This window comes from Heterocephalus glaber, unplaced genomic scaffold (genome assembly GCF_053883595.1).
Source record: "Heterocephalus glaber isolate CG9 unplaced genomic scaffold, H.glaber_assembly_v1.0 deba00000071, whole genome shotgun sequence".
NCBI lineage: Eukaryota > Metazoa > Chordata > Mammalia > Rodentia > Bathyergidae > Heterocephalus > Heterocephalus glaber.
Genome location: NW_028258137.1, coordinates 25,602,786 through 25,620,662, shown reverse-complemented (window position 1 = coordinate 25,620,662; position 17,877 = coordinate 25,602,786). Strand labels below are relative to the sequence as shown.

The 17,877-nt window shown below is 36.0% G+C and overlaps 1 long non-coding RNA gene across 3 annotated transcripts in view; it reads left to right on the top strand.

Moving 5' to 3' along the window:
* Nucleotides 1-17,877, top strand: part of LOC147830658 (uncharacterized) — a 172,457-nt gene that overhangs the window by 142,047 nt on the left and 12,533 nt on the right. Inside the window, exon 7 of one of the 3 annotated variants that reach the window (XR_015449030.1) lies at nt 1,242-7,571. The exons of 1 other annotated variant lie outside the window; for it this stretch is intronic. This is a non-coding gene — a long non-coding RNA (uncharacterized LOC147830658). Of the gene's footprint in view, nt 1-73; nt 385-1,241; nt 7,572-17,877 lie in introns of those variants that run through there. One more of the 3 variants, XR_015449031.1, reaches the window with a different exon arrangement.

Here is a 17,877-nt window from a genome sequence, read left to right as displayed (position 1 = left end):
GGTGATTGACATTTTCCTGGAGTTGAAACTCAGCTTCAAACTGTTTTCTGACATTAGATTTTGTGTTATTCAGATTTTCAGATAATAAACCAGACCTATGGAAGATCATAATTTTGAAGAGAGGAATTTTTAGGTCAGTGACACCTCCTCTTTTCCTTTTCCAGTGGTGTGGGGTTTTGTCAAATTGTTAACTTTACCTTTACCATGGCTCGTGGTGCTTTATCTGTAAAAGGAGAAACATCTCCTGCATGGAGTTATTACATGGATTAAATGGGATATCACTTGTCAGCTATCACTGGAGTCTTTGGAAAATGGAGATGATCCGTCAATGCTAGTTCTTTTCCTTTTCTTTTTTCTGTACAAGATTGTAAAATTGTAGCAGAAATCGAGACATTTGACCTCTTTTAGATAACATATGCTAGAAGGAGGCATATTTTTCTTTGCTTCAAAATTGTACAATGCAATTTCTATTTTATAGTTTAAGTGGACATGTTTTAGATAAAATAAGCTTATGACAGAATGGCTTTGACAGCAGATTTGTAAACTATAAAAATGTATACACATATGCTTGTGAAGTAATACTGTTATTCTCCTACTGTTCTACAAATAAGTTTTAGCTTATGCGATTTTCCTATTTTCTCTTTGACTGCATGGATATATTCATTTGAATGACTTTCATCAGAGATTTCATCCACAGACTTGCATATTTAAAGAGGCCTTGACTAGCCTCCTGTTTTTGCCTCTCTCCAATAATTTGGACCACAGCAGCTAATTGCATTGTCTAATTGTATCCTCAATTGGCTGATTGCACCCACAATTAACTAAATATAAGTACTAAGCATGGAGGTACATTCAATTTTATGCATCAGAGGGAGCCTGTTTGAGAGAGTAGTTGGCAGTTGACTATCTTCAAGAAAACAGGTTCTCAGACTTGGAAATGTAGGTCTAATTTTAAAGCCTCCAAATAATTTCTAATTAGTATAGGCAAAAATCTTGGTGAAAATCTTAGTTATACTTTCAAGGACATAAATCTGAGTGAGTTGCAGACAGGTCACTGTTCAAGAGATGTGTCAGTAGAGGAATGAGCTCACAGCTCGGCAGGTATCTCCTTATAATATGCTTGAACAGCTCATGGAATTACTGTCATGTCCAGTATGTGTGCAATTATGGCAAACTGAAATAGAACTGGGGCCTTCATATATTTTCATCCTATAGCAGATTGGATTTCCTTTTTTTTTTAGCAATTTGAAACCCTCCTGAGGATTTATTTGCAAGGATCCATTTGAAGTGCAAGTCTTCTACAGAACAAATGTCTTCAAAACTAATTTGGAACCAAGTTAAGTCCTACTCATGAACTCAGGCTGGAAAACACCATGAGGGTGGAAGACTGATACAGACTGGTTTTTACTTCTAATTTAGCTCACTTCTTGGACATAAGTTCATATCTCAAACAATGTATCAGTGGTAATAATGGTTGATCCATCCCTTAAGGGAGAAATTTGTAACAAAGATCTGTAACAAAGCAAAAGTTATTTATACAACTACATAGAATTACAGTAATATGGGTATGGGGGGTGCACATCCCAGCATTTGTTTTCATCCCATAATTTTAGTATGAACAACTTCCATTCCTCCATCACTATTTGCACCATAGTCATTGTTCAGTGGCTTCAGCAGTAGACTTCACTTTCTCATGTGATATGAAAATCCTAACTTGGAGGTTAACTAATCTTGGGCCAGTGTCACGTTTGTAACTTCTAATTTCCAGTATAGATTAGTGTTTCTAAATTGTTATGGTTTAGATCTAAAATGTCCCTTAAAAGTCTCATGTGTTTAGGAAGTGAAACTTCTGGAAGGTCATTGGTTTGTGAGGGCATTGTATTTACCAGTGGATCAATCCATTGATAAGTTCATAGTTGCATAAGCTGGTATGACTTGGGGCCTACTTGAAGGAGGCGTGACACTGAGGGCATGTCTTTGAAGGGTATATCCCTCTCTCTGGCCCTTCTTGCCATGGGTTGACTGGCTTTCCTCTGCCAGGCCTTTTTACTGCGCTGTTTTGTTTTACTTGGGAGCCTTTGAAATTGTGAGAAAAATAAACCTCTCCTCATTAAGTTGTAAGTGTTTGGTATTTTGTCTCAGTGATAGGAAAGATACTAGTACAGAAACTTGATACCTAGAATGGGGTCATTGTTGGCCCTGTATCAGACTGTGCAATTTAGAGCCCTTTGCTTGGAATTGGTTTGATGGAGGAGTTTAAAAAAGTTTGGAGGTGTGGGCTAGAGAAGCCCTGAAATACTGTAAGCAGAGATTGATAGCTGGTTGGAATTCCGAACACCAGAATGTTGATGGGAATATGGACAGTATCGACCTGGCTCAAGAGTTTTCAGATGGGAATGAATGCTTGACTAGGAATTGAACTAGAGGTCATGTATGTCACATTCTGTCAAAAAACTTCTTTACATTTTGTCTATGTCCTAACATTTTTTTGTGAGGCTGAATTTAAAGGTGGTGCATCAATTAATATGATGTAGGAAGTTTGTAGGCAGCCAAGCATGCCAGGCTATAACATGGCTACTCCTGAATGTTTTAGGCCAGATATATAGTGAGAAGCAGGAGCACATAAAATTGGGGGCAAGGAAAGTGTGGTTTCTAAAAAGATTGATCCATTAAAAGGAAGGTAAGTATTTTTCATAAAGGCAGCAGAAAAGAAGGCTTTAGGGCATTTCAGGAGTTAGCAACAACCCACCCATCACAGGTCCAAAAAATAAAAAGACAAACTCCCTTTGAAAGACTCCTTTGAGGAAAGACCCCAAGGGTGTTTTGTTCACTCAGAGGCCCTTGGACTGAAATCCCTATGTTCAGGCATCCAGGCACTCAGAGGCTCCTGAAGCCATGGATCAATGGGCTACTGCTTTAGCTGGTGGCAGACCTTAACATCATCCATATGGTGCTGGTTTTCTTGGTAGGCAGAAGACAAAAGTTATGGGGCTATCCACTAAGATTTCAGAAGAAACCTGGGTAGATTAGGCAAAAATATATATTACCTGGACTCCCAGGAGATCAAGAAACAAGGTAAACTATTATCTCACTGTTCTGTAAATTTGGGGCAAATAGATTGTAAAATTCACCCTGCTACAAAAACTATTTAGCAAATATATTACTTTAGGTATTCATTCTTCCAGCATTACAGCCTCACCATCAGCTAGTAGCTTATTATAGACCAGTTGACATATGTATTTCCACAGATGAGATGAAGTAAAGAAAATACTTTTTCTTCCTTTCTTTCTTTCTTTTTCCTCTCTTGTTCTTTTCCTTCTCTCCATCTTTCCTTCCTTCCCTCTTTCTTCCCCTACCCTCCCCTCCCTTCCCTTCCCTTCCTTTCCCTTCCCTTCCCTTCCCTTCCCTTCCCTTCCCTTTCCTTCTCGTACTCAAGTTTCTGACTAGGACTTTTATACTGAGTGCAAACCCCAGCCCTTATTCTACTTTTTATTTTTATTCTGGGTGAGTTAGTAAGTTGCCTGGGTTAGTCTCCAACTTGTGATCCTCCTGCTTCAGCCACCTATTGTGCTTGGATCACAGACATGAACCACCACCAAAAACCATTTTTCTTTTTACCACCTGAAATGTAATAGACACTGTTTCCCCAAAACTAAGTCCTAGCTGGAAAACAATCAACCTTAAAAAGCAGAAATAAAAAATGACAACCCAAATCAGCCTATCCTTGTCTTACCTGCCTTACAAAGTAGTTCCTTTAGTTTTCAAGCTGATTATTTTCTGGCAACGTCTTATTTTTGGGGAAAGAGAAAACCTCTGAAGGTTAAAATTAACATTACAATTTGAAGATCAAAAATATAAAACAGATAATGAGATTTTTTTTGTTGTTTTCCTAGAGTGTAGGTGGGGTTAAATAGCACAATGTGAAAGACAAAATAGGAAAGGGACTAGGGCCATAATGGCTAACCTGTGGCAGGCATGCATGTCACAGGGGGCTGTTTGTTTTCACTGAAAGCTCTAAAAGGTTTGCCATCACAGGACTTGGGAATATATAAGTGCAACTCCTAATTGGAGAGATTTTGGCAAGGTCATTAGAACATAGGAATGTGTAAGATGAGATTTTTAATTAGATTTGGATATGCAAAACCTAAGATTAGGACAGTAATATCTACTCCTTTCATGGAAATAATGTGAGTGAATTGCATATCAGAACTAGAGAAAGGCATGGGCTTTGAGTTTGGCTCTATATAACAAGTTCCAAAGTAGAGACACAGAAACGGAAGAATCAGCAGGTACTAACCTCATTGTATGGGAGGCTTTAGATTTCTCTATTTAGTGGATATTGATGTTTCAGAAATTGTACATAAAACTCAGGGAACCAGAAAGTTCCCAGCTAACATGTGAATTTCCAGATATCACTATGGTGCGGGCTAATTCTGATTCCACTAAAAACACAGAAATGCTTACAAAAATAAGGTATTCCCATGAGATCACCCATCACCCATCAGCAATGTCAGGAAGCACAACTTGCCATGGCAATAAAAAGAAAACTCAAAGTTGTGACTAGTTCTTTGGATACTCAAAAGCTCTATTATATAGACTAATTCTACAGCATGAGTTCAGAGAAAAGAGCCTACTGTACCATATAAGCCTCCACTTCTGGGAGGTATTATAGCAGAGTTAAGATACATTAGGGTTTTTAGAAACCATGAAAAATCAGTAATTTCTTAACCTATCCAGAATCCCTTTGAACAGCTGTCTTTTGATGCCTATCTCTTATCTTGTTGGATCTTTATATCAGAATTTCCTAGGTAGGCTCTGAGAAATCTGAAATAAAAGCTTGTTATTCTCAAGACTGTGAAGCTCTAAAGAGTTGAGAAAGTTCAATTGAGGCTTGCACGGCAATTTACAATTCCGCGAACTTTTATCAGACATGACTTGGGATCACAAATCCATCAGTAAGGAGCAGCCTCAGTGGACCTTCTTTATTTAGAAGCTACCCTTCCATTGCAAATGATTTTCTTTTTTTGTCTATGACAGAAAATTCTTTACCTTTATACTTGCAAGGCAGATGTCATTTATTTTTTGGCATAATTTAAAGCCCTTTAAATGCTTTTTAAAATTTTATTAATTTTGGAGGTGTTCACTTGTGCATTAAAATTCAGGAAGCTGGCATAGCCCTTAGCTTACCTTCAGGGTAAAATTGTGTGCAAGACATGCTTCTATGAGATAATTTGTTTCCTAATTGGCATCCGTTTGCTGAAATACAATTAAAGTTATTGCTCTAATATTAACATCAACATCTTGATTGCTTTATAAAACATGAATATTTATACAGTTTTTGCTTCTAAAGCAGATATCTCTTAGGAATTTTGATCTTTGGTTTTGGCAGTTTCTTATTTGTTGCAATTTTTAATTTTTTACAGACTAGTAATAACATATTAAGGGTCTGAGTAGCCTGCTAAGGTTTTAAAGCACTAAAGAGGTAGACCATTTAGACTCTAGAGAGCTGTGTGTCTGTCATTGCTGAGAAATTATGTTTGTTTTCTCGTCCCAATTGACTTGAACACCTGAGAATTGAGTCATCTGCTTTACCTATGTTAAATCATTGTTATGTGGATTGTGTAAGCTAGATGATTTTAGTGCTCCCAATTCAGTTAAAACACTATCTCATATTTGGTGTATCCTTGAAAATTTACAGTAGGCTTTGCACCAGCATCAAGTGTGACTGATCTGGAAGACATGGTATTTCACCAGTACGCTCTTAGAGTTCCCACACAAAGCCTCCACCTGCCATGACTGATTAAAACAAGAATGTAAGAACATAATTCTATAACTGTATACTCAGAGTGATTGCTACTCATCATTTAAACTCTCTAGATTACATTTGCACATTTATTTACTCATCAAACCCAACATAACTTTCAAACTGGAAAAGTAATATAGGACATCATAGAAATTTTTATTTACAAAAAATTAAAGGTAATATAGGATACCATAAAGGAAAGGATATATACTAAAAACAAAAATCCCTCTCTCATAATTGAATGCTCTTGCCTCTCTAGATGCAATTATAATTGAGTTTCTTAGTTTCTTTTTTTTTTTTTTTTTTTTTTTTTGGACAGGATCTCACTTATTTCAGGCTAGCCTTGAACTCTGTATGTAACCCAGGCTCACCTCGAGCTCATGGTGATCCTCCTGGCTCAGCCTCCCCAGTGCAGTTATTACAGGCATGCACCACCATGCCTGGCTATGAGTTTCTTAGTTTTTGTTCCTTTTATCTCCTCTTTCTTGATCTTTCTTCCTCATTGATTGTCTAAAATCATTAGATGGGTCTAAGTGAGAAAGGCATCTTAATGAAGTAAAAGGGTCTTGTAAGGTCCATTTCATTTGTCAGATCCAAAGCAAAATGGCATCTTCAGGGAGAGGGAGGTTTCTTGATGTGAGTTGAAGAGACCAAGAAGGAGAGTATTAGGTACATAATTAGTCGGGAGAAGGTGCTGGTTGAGGCAAGAGCCAGAATATAGGGGAGGAGGTATCCAGCATTCACATAAGCAAAGATGATTCCTGTAGAAGTACTAGTTACATATAAAGTATTTAACAAAAAGTGTTGTATTAGTTGTAATGGAAGCTTAGTTTCTTATTGTTGGATAAATGTTTCAAATGGGAAAAGGGATAAAACTGTGATAAACTCTGTAGTTGAATTAAAAGATAAAGTATTGAAATAAATTTGTTGTTTGCAAAATATAGATCTATAGATAGAATAGATTAGATGTAAATCTAAGATTTGTGTGTGTTGGTGTAAATAAATGTTTCTAGACCTGTCACTGTAAGGACCTGTGAACTCTGATACTCAATATTAAAAAATATGCCTGGTCCCCATATCAGGGTTTCTTTTCTTTTTTTCTCTTTCCTTTTCTTTTCTTTTTTTTTCTGTTTTCAGTACCAGGGATCGAACTTAGGACCTTGTGCTTGACAGGTAGGCATGGTGCATGAGCTAAATACCCGGCCCCATATCAGGGTTACTAAATATCACTTTCTACTAAACAGAATCAGGGGCCCTTGGAGAAGTGACTGATTCTAAGGCTAAAGCAATAAAAAATAAGCTGCAAATCATACTGGAAAGTAAAATGATGACAACATATAAAGATAATACATGCCCACTTAAAGGGACTTCCACTGGCCAAATTGGGGTACATATCAGCATCACACTAAAATGAAAATGCTGAATTAAGACTCATGGAATAAAAGGAATTTATAAGACCATAGAGCCATCAATACTTAAAATACTCTGATGAAAAATGAGATATTTATATGATCTCATAAAACTTCCCATGAAACATTTTTATTTTTTATAGGAAAGTAAACTTAGAATAACATGGACACATTCCTTTTATTCAAGTGGCCAAAGTTATTATTATCCATCAGTAATGTAATACTTTGAGGTGTAGTGTTACCCAGACAAATCAGAACATACTATTATTACTATCATATTTTTTCCAGAAGGTATTACCTAATTCTAATGAGATTGCTTTAGACAAATCTAAATTGAGAGAAAGTTTACAGTGTAAATAGTTTGTGTTCTCCAAGAATACCATGATAATGGAAGCCTAGGACTGAAGAACTCTTCTAGATCAAAGATAAGTGATGGAGCCTGGCAATTAAATGCAACAGAAGATTTTAGAGAATTTTTCTATAAAGGTTATATTTTGGGACAAATGGCAAAGCTTAAACAGGACAGGAATGAATCCTTAAGTGTCAGATGATTAAATGGTCATAAAATAGTACTTTTAACATCTATCATGTTATATACGACTACGTCATTGTTAGAAAATAAATCTTAATTATTTAGAGGTTGAGGCAATTTATGCTCAAATGTTTAAAAAATCTCACTTGAACCAATTTGTCTCAAAATAAAAATAGGAGACAGAGACTTTGTTTCCATTTTTTCCTTTTCTCATATTTTATCTTTTCCCTTCTTTCCTTTCCCCTATGCCTCCCACTTCCCCTACTCCTTTAGACCTTTTATTCCTACTTCACAATATTAATTATACACTTTGATCCTTATTTACACTTTTAGCTTTTCACACCAGCAAAGCTATTCAGTATTTACGCATGTGTGTCTTATGTATTTCACTTAAGAGTATTGCCTCAATGTGCATCCACTTAGCTATAAATATCTCTAGTTTCTCATTCTTTATGGGTGGAGGAGGTGAAGGGAGGGCAGGGGAATGGGGAAAAAATAAGAACCAAGATATATCATGTAAAGTTACAAGATCCTAATGATGAATGTAACTGTATTGTATACCTAAAATGTACCAATAAACTTAATGGAAAAATATAGGAGACAGAGTTTAATAATTTTTTACAAATTCCATCTCTATATTGGAGTAGTTATGATTATATAAGTACATGCTTACATCCTCTTACTCAAATGGGAGACTGTACATGCTATTCTTCCCGTGGAATTTTTCTCGCAAGGGTGATCTTGGCAACCTCTACAGGCTAACATATTTGCCAGACATTCAGAAGTACACATATTTAAAAATAGGAAATTTACCATCTGTTTTCTTTGAATCACAATTCCAAATAAAATTTTATGGCCATATTCTGACCTCAGTAGAAATATTTTACTGCTTATAGTTTGTTTTTTTATTGGGTTTAGATTCAGGCTGATTTCTTATATGTAACTACATTTGATTTCGTTGAACTCATTTTAATTCACCTTTAACTTTTTCTCAGGTAAACTCTTGTGCATGTCTATGTGTGCATGTGTGTGTGTGTGTGTGTGTGTGTGTGTGTGTGTGTGAAAGAGACAGAAAGACAGAGATACCAAATTATTGTTCATTTCTTTGATCTTTGAAACCACAAAAATTTATCTTTTTTCTATTTTAATATGTACTTTGAAAGAAAAATAAAGAACATTGAGTGATTTAAGAACTCCAGTATTTATGACAAGATACTCTCAAAGTTCTAGAATTGTTTAATTCCCTTTTTGGTCATCTTTCCTCGGTGTGCAAATACTTGGTAATTCTGACACACAACTCTATATGTGACTTACTAAATCTGAGTAGAGAAAGAATTCATTCAAGAAAACTATGATCCTAGTGAGACTTAGGTTGACCTTAGCTCCTATTTCAGTATCGTATGCATTCTGAAAGTTAGAGTCTGAGACTTTTAGAGGGAGGATACAGAAGAGCTGAAATGGAAAGCTTGCCAGTGCCTAGCCCATATCTCTCAGATGTCACTGTGTCAGAGGTTTACATGTCTCATATCTGCCAGTATCTGTCTATTAATGCCTGAGCTGTCTTTCAGTCCTCTGGATAGCTTTCTGGCTTCCTCCATATAGCAGACAGGCATATCACTGAATTAGCATCACACTAGAGTGACTGCCAACAGTGGAGCACAAATACACCAGTTCCTTTACACAAGCAGGATGTCTGAGGACTGGATTTTAAACTGTTAGGTATTCCTTCTGAGCTCAGGCTCCAGTTGCCCACTGTGCTCCTTCCTATCACTTCTCCACTTTGTGTCAATATTCCTTGTTTTTGCCCTATAAACTACTGTGTCCTAGTCTTCACATCTAACTCTGGAGGATTTTAGTAGGAGTCCTGGTAACAGTAGTTTTTGTAGCTGCATAAGGGATGTAATTTAGATATTGTGGTAAGCTCATCAGGACATCTCATTGCTTAGAAACAAGATTACAAAATTCCACCACCAACCATGTAAAGGCCATCTAGAAATCATCACAACTATTTAAACCCTGAAGCTCCACAACATGTCTTCAATATCTAGGAACTCAAGCACTCTTGAGCCACATATTTCTACTTAATAGAAAACCTTCTTTATTTGGAGACAGAGTTAATTTCCCCAAGGACACCAAATAATTTGAATTCTTCTTCCCAACTCAAAACTTTCAAGATCTGAAGACAGCCATTGCGTCTTCTTTGAGACTTTTCCAGATTCAACATTTTTATTTCTTTCAATTTATCCTACTAAAAAATTGTTTGAAATTACTTCTAGATCTTAATTCTTGTCTGCTGGACCTAACAATTTTTCAATGTTGCTCTGTGGTTCTCAGGATGTGTGTGATAGCCCAGGGAACATCCTGACTGCAGAAGGCTAGAATGAGAATCTCACTTCTCATCGGTACATTTCCCAACTAAAAGTTTAGCCAAATACAATATTAGCTTTTTATGCCACTGTTTGTTTGATCTGGAATCAATTTTCCCCAATTCATTTATTGCTCAAATTACCATGCAGATGCCAGCCTATTGGTATATGTCTGGTATTGATATGCTTTGCAGGTAGGCAAGTGACACTATGAGGGCAAAGAAAGTCCATTTTTAGCTATGAAAAGAGCCAGCAAAATGGAATTTTTCTTATCTAATGAATTTTGGAGATTTTGCAAATCTGACTGATCACAGCAAACAAAAGAGAACACAGGGAAACTTAGAGCAGTGTAAGTCAGTTCACCCAAGACAAAGAGGGAGAGCAACCAGAGAAGTAAAGCCTCACCTAAGGCAGTGAAGAAAGCTGCAGAATTCTTTTCCTCTTTCTGAGCATGATACCAAGATAGCAGCATCTGCTTGAGTCCAGGAGTTTCTAAGGACAAAGATCCGATAATGTTTTATTTAAATGGAGGGAAAAAACCCTGCCAAAGCCTCAGGACATCAGCAACTATTTCTAGGCTGGAGATTTGAGGCTGATTCTTAGAAATAGTGCCAGAGAGGATGGCATCTGTGTGATACAAGAGCAGGGAGAAGCAGAGCATTAGACTGTGAGGGGAGGTTAGTGGGGTAGCAGCAATGGGATGTGTCCTGTTGAGTCTGTTGGTTTAATGAGGTCTTAAGGAAAGGAAAAAATAGGTTGTTCCATAAAGTGAATTTAATTCCTTAAGAAAAAGGACAGTAAGAGTCTACTTGCACTTGTTTTTAGAATCCTTAAAATTTCTTACATTTAAAAATTATTTCCTAAAGCCTTTTGAGTATTAGAAGACGGTACTCCTTTTCTCATTCATAGCTAATGCTCACAGAAGGGAAAATAAAACACAGTGCCCTAGTTTGATCGCTGGACTGCTGTCAGTTTAGCACCATTATGTACCTTTGTACCTTTTGCATGTGGGGACATAAAAGTCTGCCACATTTAGTTCTAAATATTGCATTTGAAAAATATCATTGAAAAATGGAGCCAAGTTCATTTCCGAGAGACCGGAATTATGGAATGACTCCAAATAATGTCCAATGGAGATACAAGGAAGATATTCTCTTCTATGAATACGTGGTTTATACCTATCTGTGAAATAAAATATACCAATGCTTTAAAATTTCCCTCATACATATAACATTCTATAGTGTAAGAACTGTTACTATTTTCAGTGGAAAGTCTATCTTCCTTGAATATAATAGGAGTTCAGTAAATGTTTATTAAAATCTTCCTTATTTCTATAACTCTAGTGAGGGTTATCAAAATTCCTTACATTGAGCTTTGGTAGAACATATCACAGCACTCATTTTATTATGAGTATTTTTTCTTGTTCTTTCCTAGCAGGCAATGGAATTCCTTTAGGGTCATGCGTCATATCTGAATCAGGAAAAGCTTACATACCTCGCACATAGTAGCACATTTAACCTTAATAAAGGTTAACTGACTGAAATAACAATGAATGTATGAAGGCCCTGCAATCTTTTACTAGAGTTATCAGATGAATACACATAGATAGATCATTTTCAGTTTTCTTTATGGTATATTTTGAGTTTAGGTAAGTTTAGATGCTTTTAGGCTAGGTAGATAAGGACTACTTCCTCTTCTAATTATATTTTTTTCTTCTTGTTCCTCTCCATTCTATAAGCACTGACTTTCTTCTACTCCTAGTTGCTACTTTCAATCCAGAAAGAAGGAAGTCTGTGTGAAAGATATGGTGGACTTACATATTACCTTTTAAGATATTTCTGGACCAAATCAATTCCAGCTGCACAGGACATATAAATGGATGACATCTTTGCTGTATTAACTCATTTCTCTATTGCTTTCTTTTGATGTTTCTCTTCTACAAACATCTAACTCTGAATTATTTTATTTGAGAATTGAGAACTTAACTTTCTCAACATAATTTTATTTGTTAGACTCACCTGCCAGTTACTCCAAAGAATGTTTCAGTGGTCCCATTGTTAGTAGCAAAGGAGTCCCCAGAAGTAGGTGGTATAGTTGCTATGAAATCTTATTTTGGAATTGTTAATTTTATTGTGTTTTATGTAATAGCCTCCAATTTTGTATTAATACCAGCACTATTATCACTTTTATTTACCTACCTTTGTAGCAGTTATATCCAGAGATATATTATTGTCAGTGCATTGACTCTGAATTCCATACTGCTATTGTCCTGATAAATAGCAGAGTTGTTCTTGGATCTGGTGTACAATAGTCAATCAATAATTGTTACACGTATTGACTGGACTGAGTCACCGCTCATGTTTTATCTTCATTTATTATGCAAGTGTCATGAGCTAAATTTTTTCTGATATAGTCTTCAAAACATTAAAGAATTTGGTAAACGTCAGAAAAAAAGTATGTGGCAGAACCATATTTAATATTCAGATATGTATAAAACCAAAGCTTGTGCTATTTTTCCAAACCGTGATGATTTGGGTAACTCTGTAACATTGATATTTAAGTAAGTATTTTATGAGTATTGTCATGAAATCACACATTTTGTCCTAAATAATATGCTATACCTGATAAACTATATGTGAAATACAATATTGCACCCACACATGATAATATTACATAAAACTGATTTTCAAACTTCTTTTTGAATGAAGTCTACCTATTTTTAATCCATGTTCTGACAAACTCAGAGAAGTTTCATTTCTTGCTTTCAATTCATACCACTCTTTACATTGACAATGCATTGAATTAGAAAATATATTTAAAAAGCAAAGGCAATTCCAAATTATCTAAATATTTGGCCTCATTATTTGTCTCATCCTTTTTTTTTTTTTTTTTTGATACTCAGGATCAAACTCAAGACCTTGTGCTTGCAAGGCAGGCACAGTGCCACTGAGCTAAATCCGTGGCCCCTGCCTCATTCTTAGATGATGATAAGAAAGTATAAGAAGGTTAGTTGAAGTGCAAAAGATTTTTCTCTACTCTAACCATGTGTTAAGCACGTTTCAGTAGAGTTGATTGAGCCACTGATAGACTCAAATTCTGGGTCCATTTCCACAAAAAGTTAACTTACTTCTATTCTAAAATATCAGTTATATTATTTAAAATTCAATTTAAGGCTGGGGATTTAGTTCAGTGGTTCTGCCTTGTGTCGCAAAAGTGTAAGGTCCCAAGTTTGATCTCTGGTACCAAATAAATAAATAAATAAAAAGAGTGCTGAGGAGGAGCATTACAGGCTGCTGCCCCACTGCCCCCAGCACCCAGGAGCAGGACTGCCCCAGTGCAGAGGAGAAACCTTCCATGCTGCTGTACCATTGCCCCCAGTGCCAAGGAGGTGAGCCATGGGAGTGCCAGCAGCACAACCTCCCCATACATGAAATGAGAAGACATGTAAACAAGTCTCAAAACTAGACTTCCAGATGACTTAAAGCAACTCCAAAGGAAAAAGGGATGGAAAAGTCTGATACTCAGCCACTTAGACTCCCTGAACTGGCAACAAAAGAGGATCTGGAAAAAATGAAATCAGAAATAATTTCTCAGATAACAGCAGAGATTGTGGCCATAGTGCAAGACATGATTAATAAATCTAGAGAGGACACAGTTAAAAAAAATAGAGAATCTGAGGAACATGATGGAATCCCAACATAGGGAACAAAAGGAATCCATAAAACAGATGCAAACAGAATTCCTGGAGATTAAAAACTCCACTGGAAGTTTATGCAGCAGAATGAACCAATGTGATAATGTGAGGACAGAATTTCAGATATAGATGATAAGATTGCAATTAGTGATGAGGAAAAGAAAAATTTCTTTAAAATAGTAAGGGACCACAAGAAATCAATCCAGCAGCTGCTAGACGATACAAAGAAGAATAGCATAAGACTGATCAGATCCAATGAAGAAAAAGGAGAGAGTGGAGGTGACATAAAGGGCAGAAAATTTCCTAAGCAGGGGAAAAGAACTTGACATACAGATAAGTGAGCCATATAGGACTCCAACTAACCTTGATCAAAAAATATCTACACATAGGCGTATAATAGTTAAGATTCCAGAAACCCAACAGAAGAACAAAATTGAATAAGCAGTTAGAGAAAGGAACAAGTCACATAGAAAGGAAAGCCCATCCAAATCACAGCAGAGTTCTCAGCTCAAACCCTCAAGGCAAGAAGAGCATGGAGTAATGTATTTCAAGCCCTAAAGGAGAACAAACTTCAACCCAGATTGATGTACCCTGAAAAACTATCTTTCAAAATTGATCAATAAATAAGATACTTTTGTGACAAAGAGCACCTTAGGAACTTCATGAATACCAAACCACCACTCCAAATAATCTGAGGCAATAATCTAGAAAAAGATAAGCAGGATCACAACACCAGGAAGCCCAGCAGAATGAATCCATCAGGCATGACAAGAAATTAAATGCAATTGGGGAGAATCCAACAAAAAGAAAAAGTCATGAAAATGATAAGTCAATACATATCAGTTATAACCATCAATGTTAACTGTCTCAATTCACCAATAAAATGAAATAGACTGGCAGAGTAGGTCAAGAAGCAAGATCCAACAATATGCTGCATACAAGAAACACACTTAATTCAAAAAGCAAATCATGGACTGAAAGTTAAAGGGTGGAAAACAATACTCCATGTGATGGGAGCCTGAAAAAAAGCAGGAGTAGCTATCCTCTTTGCAGATCAAGTAGATTTCAAACCAACACAGATTAAGAGAGACGAAGAAGGACACCAGATCCTTGTAAAGAGAAGAATCCAAGAAGAAGAGATAACAATCATAAATATCTATGCACCAAATACTAGTGTGCCCAAACTATATAAAACAAATACTAAGAGACATGAAAAATCATATAAGCACTAATGCAATAGTAGTAGGTGAACTCAATACCCCACTGTCACAAATAGATAGATGATATACACAAAAGATAAGCAACAAAATACTAGGATCAATCAAACTCTTGAACAAATGAACTTAACAGATGTTTACAGAGTGTTCCACCCCACAAAATCCAAATACACATTCTTTTCAGCTTCACATGGATCATTTTCCAAAATAGACCACATACTTGCTCATAGAACATGTTTAAGTAAGTGCAAAGGAATTAAAATTATCCCCTTTATATTATCAGAACATAGTGAGATGAAATTGGAGATCAATAGCAAAAGAAACTGCAAAAATTTCATAAACACATGGAAACTGCATAACACACTTCTGAATAACCAATGGATCACAGAGGAAATTGAAGAAATCAGACACTACCTTCAATTAAATGACAATGCCAATACAACATAGCAGAATCTATGGGATACAATGAAAGTAGTCTTATGAGGGAAATTCATAGCAGTGAATACTCATATTAGGAAAACAGAGTGAGCTCAATTAACCTGATGCTGAACCTCAAGCTTCTAGCAAAAGAAGAGCAGAACAAACTCAAATCATACCAGTGAGGAAATTATAAAGATAAGAGCAGAAATCAATGCAATGGAGACTAAGCGAACAACACAAAAAAATCAATGAAACAAAGAGTTGGATCTTTGAAAGAATAAACAAAATTAACTCATCCTTAGCCAACCTTATTAGAAAAAGGAAAGAACAGGCCCATATCCATGCAATTAGGAATGAAAAGGATGAAATTACAATGGACCAGGCAGAAATCCAGAAGATCATCAATACCTACTTCAAGAACCTATATGCCAATAAGAGGGAAAACACAGAAGAAATGGACAGATTCCTAGATATATATGAAGTACCAAAATTGAACCAAGAAGACCTAAAAATTCTAAATGACCCAATATCAATCAATGAAACTGAAAATGTAACTAAAAACTTAGCAACTAAGGAAAACCTGGGTCCTGATGGCTTGACTGTTGAATTCCATGAGACATTTATAGAGGAACTACTGCCACTGCTGTTACAACACTTCAATGAAATTGAAAGGGAAGCAATACTCCAGAATTCCATCCTGGAAACAAGCATGACCTTCATCCCCAAAGCAGAGAAAGACCCCATTGAAAAAGAGAACTATAGGCCAATCTCACTAATGAACATAGATGCAAAAATCCTTAATACAATACTGGCAAATAGAATGCAGAAAATCATCAAAAAGGTCATACACCCTGACCAAGTGGGATTCATCCCAGGGATGCAGGGATGGACCAACATATGCAAATCAATCAATGTAATACACTATATAAATAGAGCCAAGAACAAAAACCATATAATCATCTCAATGGGTGCAGAAAAAGCATTTGACAAAATCCAACATGCATTTATGATAAAAACCCTACAAAAATTGAAATAGATGGTTTCTACCTCAATCTGATAAATGCCATCTGTGAATAACTAACAGCCAATATCATACTAAATGTTCAAAACCCAAAAACCTTCACACTAAAATCAAGAACAAGACAAGGATGTTCACTATCACCACTCCTGTTTCATATAGTTTTAGAAACACTAGCAAGTGCAATTAAACAAGAGAAAAAAATAAATGGAATAAAGATAGGAAATGAAGAATTCAACTTTTCATTATTTGCAGATGACATGATACTCTATATAGAAAACCTAAAGAACTCCACCAAAATTCTTCTAGGCTTAGTAACCAAATTCAGTAAAGTAGCTGGATACATGGTCAACACACAAAAATCAATAGCTTCCCTCTACACGAACAACAGACTCATTGAGAGAGAAATGGGGCAAACAAATCCTTTCACAATAGCATCCAAAAAAATTGAAATACCTAGAAATCAACCTAACAAAACAAATCAAAGACCTCTTCTCTGCAAACTATAGCACTCTGAAAAGAGAGATTGAAGATGATATTAGAAAATGGAAAGACATTGCTTGCTCCTGGGTTGGAAGAATTAATACAGTGAAAATGACCATTCTGACCAAAGTGCTATATATAATTTCAATGCAATCCCAATTGAAATTCCAGCAACATACTTCATGGACCTTGAGAAAATAATCCAAAAATTTATTTGGAAAAAGAAGAGACCTAGAATAGCAAAAACAATTCTAGGCAACCGAGACATGGAAGGAGGTATCACAACCTCCAATTTCAAACTATACTACAAAGCTACTGTGATTGAAAACAGCACAGTATTGGCAAAAAAAGAGACCTGAGGACTAGTGGAACAGATTAGAAGATACAGAAGCAACTCCAGACACACTGAGCCACCTCATCTTCAACAAAAAAGCCAAACACTCTCACTGGAGTAAAAATAACCTCTTTAATAAATGGTGCTGGAAAAATTGGGTTTCAACTTGACAAAAATTAAAACTAGAGCTATATCTCTTACCATACACTAAACTAAAATCGAAATGGCTTAAAGATCTAAATGTTGAAACAGAAACGCTGAACCAGCTGCAACAGAGGTTAGGTAGAAATCTTGAAGACATTGGTGCAGGAAAAGATTTTATGAACAAAATCTCAGTTACCCGTGAACTAATACAAACAATCAACAAGTGGGGTCTCTTCATATTAAAAAGCTTCTGCACAGCAAGAGAAACCACCAACAGTGTGGAGAGACAACTCACAATGTGCAAAAAAATTTTCACCTGCTGTTGCTCAGACAAAGGTCTTCTATCTAGAATCTATAAATCTGTCCACAAAATATATAGAACATAAAAATATCAGACCTCTCAACTATAAAGACCCAGTCTAAAAATGGGCACCTGAAATAAATAGACATTTCTCAG